Below are 6,894 nucleotides of genomic sequence, written 5' to 3'. Positions count from 1 at the left end.
CACTTCATTACTTTATTCCTTTTTGCCTCTTCATTATTCACTGTTATTTTTCATGACCACATATAGTAAACTGACTCATGATCGTGTGATGCTTGTGCCTAGGAGGGTACTATTTGAAGGTGTAGGTAGGTCAACATGAATTACCAAACCTACAAAGCCCAAGTGGACTATTGTGACATCCTGAAAAAAGGTGTATGGTTTTCTTCATATCTGAGTCCCACAGTGGAATTACTTCCATGAGAAATTAGTTTGGAGAAATAAAAGATGAAACTATACCTGTACTTTCTGATACATTTATAGTTCCTATTAGAGATTTTCATGATGGAGGAATATGAAACTATTGGATAAATTGAAGGTTTAAGATGAGGTATGAATTTTATTTTTTTTCCTTATTAGTCCTTTGCTATGGATAATTGAGAATGGGATGCTATACCTCATGCTGCATCTCATCCAATTTCAAGAGGTGGAAGAAAAGACTATAAAATGGTTGCTAATAAGTGTGAATAGAAAGTTTAGGAGAGAAAGAAGGCAACTATTTAAGACACTATCCTGGACATGGAAAAAAATCTCTGATTTTAAATTTACTCTATGATACCTTCATTGTTTACTGAGAAAAGGATACTTTCAACTATTTTCATATGAACTTCCTCGGTCAGTCGCTGAGGGAGTATTACACATTAGTTAATTAATACTGTCAATTTAATAAGCAGTTGCAAAATGCCTCACAATGAAGAACACATAGGGCTTAAGAGAGCTAATAAATAGGTTTTATTTTATTCCAGGACAGTTAAGTATTTCCATAGTGCATTTTCTGTTCACAATAAAAAAGATTGTGTCAGGATGGGTGAAAGCTGGGAACTAAACAGGGCATTTGGGTACTTTTCAAGCAAGATTTGTATTTTTACTGTTTTAATTGGTTTTCATATGAAAGAAAAGAATGCAAATAATACTGTGATAGTTACTTATTATATAAAAGAAATCAACAATAACAGTGAACAGGTAAGAAAAACAAATGACAGTAAAGTTTTTACAAATGAAAGTTTTAGGCTCCTCAAAGTAGCAAACATGGCTAAAAGATGCGAAATCTGTCTCAAAAGAGATGAAGTTTTCAAGCTAGAAAATGCATCAAAAAAGATGGTAGAGGGGCAGCTAGGTGGTGCAGTGGATAGAGCACCGGCCCTGGAGTCAGGAGTACCTGAGTTCAAATCCGGCCTCAGACACTTAACACTTAACTAGCCGTGTGACCCTGGGCAAGTCACTTAACCCCAATTGCCTCACTAAAAAAAAAAAAAAAAAAAGATGGTAGGAAGTTTATATTATGTTGTAGACATAACTGAGAGCTTTGCCAGGAATACAGTAATATATATATATTTTTTTCTTTTTTTATGGAGAAATGGGGGTTAAGTGACTTGCCTGGGCACACAGTAGTAAGTGTCAAGTGTCTGAGGCTGCATTTGAACTCAGGTCCTCCTGAATCCAGGGCCAGAGCTTTATCCACTGTGACACCTAGCTGCCCCCCCCCCCAGTAATTTATATTTATAAGATGTTCTTTACTGGAATTAGAAGACTCATAAGTATAATTTTGCTAGAATCAAGCCAACAAGTTTATGCCAGACACATCAAGTGCCTGTTTGGGAATAGAGGGCACATTTATTCTATCACTTACAGTTGTCTTGACAGACTTGCATTCCTTAAGCAAGTAGAAATACTGGGTTTAGCATCTAGACAACAAAAAGAAATTAGGAAGTTATTCAAAGAAGGAGGGCTTTCCCCTACACAAGTGAACTCCTCCCTGGTTAGGTCATAATCCTTAATGTCTCCAGTACTGCTCTTATGGTGTTTAAGGGTCTCTACCCAAGGGATTTGTTTCTTAGAGTTTCTCCTCACATTACTGTTAAAATGTCTATTTAAGTATATATTTTGTGTGGTTTGCTCCATGTCTATAATTTTCAAGTTATGGCTCTAGTTTTTGATGTTCTAGTTTATGTAGAAGAAATGTAAACTTTGTATTTCCCTAAGTATATGAACCCACATTCCATTTTAGCGAGTAAGAGAGATGGCAAAATAAAGTGGTATGTTATTTGGGTAGATAAATGATCTTAGTATATAATTGTGGAATGAAAACAGCTAAAAAAGTAAAGAAATGTCAAGTTTGTCCATATTGCATATTTTCCACAATCTCCATTATATGGATCTGAAATATAGGACTCTTTTATGTAGTTATATTGTAAATCACCACCCAATATTTATGGCATTTCTGTACTTCTAGCCAAAACATCTCATAAATAAAATTGGAGATGAAATATTTTTTGGCTTACTGCCATAAAGCTATTCAATATGGACTAGCTTCTGACAGCTGTAACATTCAAGCTATTTTAGCTCTTAGTGTTTGGGTCTGAAATCACAATTCTAGATGACCCTGTATAAACTGACTGAAATCCTGGAAGTCTCATGTCTGGGAAATTATCTGAGAAGAAAGAAGTAATTGAGAGCAGAGTGAACACTATGAGACCATTTTCTTTGTTCTTACAGACATTTCAATGAAGTACAAAGGCTCAAAAACTCAAGGAAGAATCAGTAGTCCCTGAAATTGTTATTTACTGTGCAGTCAAAACTGACAACTGATACACAAACAATGAAAGTCAATGAAAGAGATACTTCAAGATGAATTAAGGTAGAATGAATGCTTTGTCCTATTGGTAGAATGATGAAGTATCATGAGATTTTTTTAAGCTGGAGAGTCAGTTAACAACATTTATTAAGTATCTATTGTTTGAACAACACAGAGTCCTCAAATCAAGCCTGTTAATTACTCTTACAAGACATTTGTGTTGAAAGCAATTCTTCTTCAAGGCTGATGTAACAATTAGTAAAAGAAATACAAGAGGACAGACATTATTGCTGTAGACCTGCCATTTTCATCAAAGACAATTCATTAAAGTAAATTGGATAATCTTGGCAAACACACATAGAATAATCATTTTTGACAGAAAATTCTCATACCTATGGAAACCTGCCAACTTTTCTTACCATCCTATTTTAAAACGTGCTTTTAAAATTTTCAGCTTTTCATTGAAAACCTCAAAAGTAAAATGCACACGCAGAAAATAGGTTCAACTTTTTAAAGAATGGCCCAATTCTAATTTCCTTCTGAATTTTTCTCTGTAGGAGTAATTTTTGCAGAAAGTTTTGTAGACTGAAAATATAATTGAACTAATGATTATGGAACCCAAGTCTGCTACTTACTAACTGGATCTCAGTTTTTTTCATCATAAAAATGATTGAACTAAATTAGATGATCTCACAAGGCCATCATTCAAACAATAAGTATTTATTAAGTACCTACTAAGCAATTGCCAAGTTTCTAGGTATAAAACACAACTGAATCCTTAAGTCAAGATACATTATCAATACTCTCCTCCCCAGAAGTCTTGGGTTATTGAACAAAAGAAAGAGAGGAAACATGTGTAGGCAAAGAGTAAATGTAGGTATAGTCATTTACAATTCACCAGTGGTGTGAAGAAAGAAAAACAAACAAACAAACATGGCTACAAGACATCATCACAACAATCTATTGGTTGATATATGAAAAGTTGGTAAGTAGAAGCATTTACCTTAAAAGGTTGTTGTGAGGATCAAATGAGATGAGATTTGTACAGACACAGAGCCTGGTATGTAGAAGGTGATTTATATATATATATATATATATATATATATATATATATATATATATATATATATATATATATATATATATATATATATATATATATATATATATATATATATATAATGTATGTGTGTATATTACAGGAAAGAATAGATAATCCATTTCTTTCTTGAAAGTCTTTTAGTGTTTTCATTTTTTTTCCTTAAGCTCTATCAAAACATTGAGAACCAGCTACATATAGTGGAAATTATATTGAATTCAGACTCAGAAGATTTGTGGTCATGTCCAGGGTTCAATATTTATTAATGTATGACCATGGTAAAGTCTCTGCTTCTAGAAGCCACAGTTTCTTTATCTGTAAATTGGGCATGAGGATATCTATGCTATCTACCTCATAAGGTTATTTTGAAGAAAGCACTTAGTTAAATTGTAAAGTCACATGGGAGTTATTATTATCTAAGTGAATCTTCTCTGAATAGTAGTTATAATATGTCTTAACAGTGACTGATGGAGGAAAAGACACAGTCCATATGCCTGGCCATATGTCTTAATAAAAGTCATAATAAAAATCTCACAATAACGCCCACAGCTTTGAAGAGATTCTTGCTGGAATTTTTATCATGCATCTTCCTATCGTTCCAATTTTGAAAGCAGATTAAAATGAGGAACTGATGTAATTATCTGGATCCTCAAATGTGATTTTGAAATTTTCCTTTACATAATCATCACTATTTGGGATCAATCAAAATGATTATACCATAACAAAAATTAATAAAACATCATGAAGCATTTAGCAGAAATATTTGCAAATGATGAATACCATAATGTAAATCAATATATCAAAGCTATCTTTGCTAACTGCATATTCCACCTACCAACTTCTTCTGATAGTTTATTTTTGATCGATTGTTCCTTATGTTAATTGTCCACATCTATAATAGACAGTGTCCCTCTCACAGTACTTGGGAGTCCACTCAAAAAAGAAAAAATGTGGACTTCCAAAAGCCTTGGAAAATTGTATTTGATGAGCTTATGAATAGTTCTGATGGAGAATGTTATAGAATGTATACATTTCCCATGCTTTCATGGGACTTATACAAAAATTGATCATATGAGTATGTTATCAAAAAGCTTATCAAATGAAAATATAAACTCCTAAAGACACCCTTCACAGAGTAAAACTCTATGTTAATATCAATTGATAAAGGATAAAAAAGATACAGACCCCCCCGAAAGGCTTTTAAAAAGCACAAGAATAAGTAATAAATGAATCAAAACCAGACAGCAGAAAAATTAAACGATTATGTTTAAAAAATCCTTTCAGCATAGAATAACACACATTCTTAAATATTAAAAAGAAAAAGTAAATGATTCATGAATTTAACAAGTAAAAAGTTAATTCCAAAATAAATAAATAATAGAAAATGTTAAGAATCAAAAATTGGATAAACATAATTGAAAAATAAAATTAAAAATCTTATTTCAAAAGTATAATAAACAATACAGCATTAAAATTTTTTAAATAAGAGAGAATGTGTCCATTTTTAAATGAATGAGGAAATTCACAAGAAATGGAGAGGAAATTTAGCTTTTCAGAAAATACTATATTCAATATAATTTTAAAAATAATTGGATAATTGATAAAAATCTAAATACTAAAACATAAAATGAAAATAGAAGTGATGACCCAAATAATATAATGATAAAAATAGGGCAAATCATTAGATACTGAAATAAATTATATTGATGTGAAAAATAATAATTTCAAAACCACACACATATATGTAAATATATATAACATTATATTATATATATGTATGTAAATATATATATATATATATATATATATATATATTTTAAAATAGAGGCACCAGGAATTCTATGAAACTGTGTATGAGAAAATCATGGCACTAATTCTCTAATCAGAAAATGGGGAGGGCTAGGATAAGTGACATAGCTGAAGAGGAAAAATATCATTCTAAACTTATATCACTAATAAATATTAATGTTAAAAAGTTATTAAATACTGTTTTTAAAAATCACTATATAAGACATACAAAATATTATAACCATGAACAGCATACACTATATATAAAAAGGTGGTTCAACACATTTTAATTAAAATACTAAGATTCAAAGGAATAAAAAAAAGACTTAATATCAAAAACTTTTATCTAAAACAAAGAAATACCATTATTTGGGTTTTTTGTTGTTTTTGTTTGGTTTTTTTGGTGGGGCAATGGGGGTTAAGTGACTTTCCCAGGGTCACACAGCTAGCAAGTGTCAAGTGTCTGAGGACGGATTTGAACTCAGTCCTCCTGAATCCAAGGCCGGTGCTTTATCCACTGTGCCACCTAGCTGCCCCTAATACCATTATTTGTAAGGGAGAGATATTACTTTTCCCAGTAAGTTCAGGACCAAAGAAAACAAATTCTCTGTCACCGTTATAATTTTTCATAGAACTAGAAATCATACATAAGGAAAAGAAATGAAAGTAGCAAGCACTGACAAAGAAAAGGAAGAATATAATAGTTTACTTAGAACATCCTAGGGGCAGCTAGGTGGCGCAGTGGATAAAGCACTGGGCCTGGATTCGGGAGGACCTGAGTTTAAATCCTCTTCAGACACTTGACACTAGCTGTGTGACCCTAGGCAAGTAACTTAACCCTCATTGCCCCACAAAAATTTTTTAAAAATTAAAAATTTTAAAAAGAACATCATAGAAGAATATGAAAAATAAAGAGAATAAATTTGTGTAATTACTTCAGAAAAAGTAGTAAGTTAGAAAATATTTTTTAAAGTCATCAGATAATACTATAGTTAGGATTTATAAAGCACTTTAGGTTTACCAATGTCTTTATATGTATGACTTCAGGAAGGTATTATTATTATTATTATTAATATTATTAGTGAGGCAATTGGGGTTAAGTGACTTGCCCAGGGTCACACAGCTAGTAAGTGTTAAGTGTCTGAGGCTGGATTTGAACTCAGGTACTCTTGACTCCAGGGCTGGTGCTCTATCCACTGTGCCACCTAGCTGCCCCGGAAGGTGTTATTATTATCATTACTTGATAAAGTAATTGAAACTTAGTGAGTTTAAGGAACTTGTCCAGGGACATATCCCTAGATTAAAACATCTTAGACAGGATTTGATCATATTTTCAAATTCTAGGTCTTGTGCTTTATGTACTACACAATAGAAACTATATCTTTTTTTTTATATT

The sequence above is a fragment of the Dromiciops gliroides genome, chromosome 5 (assembly GCF_019393635.1).
Source record: "Dromiciops gliroides isolate mDroGli1 chromosome 5, mDroGli1.pri, whole genome shotgun sequence".
In the NCBI taxonomy this organism is placed as follows: Eukaryota; Metazoa; Chordata; class Mammalia; order Microbiotheria; family Microbiotheriidae; genus Dromiciops; species Dromiciops gliroides.
The sequence above is the reverse complement of the archived record's forward strand: the minus strand, read 5'-3'. Positions refer to the sequence as shown.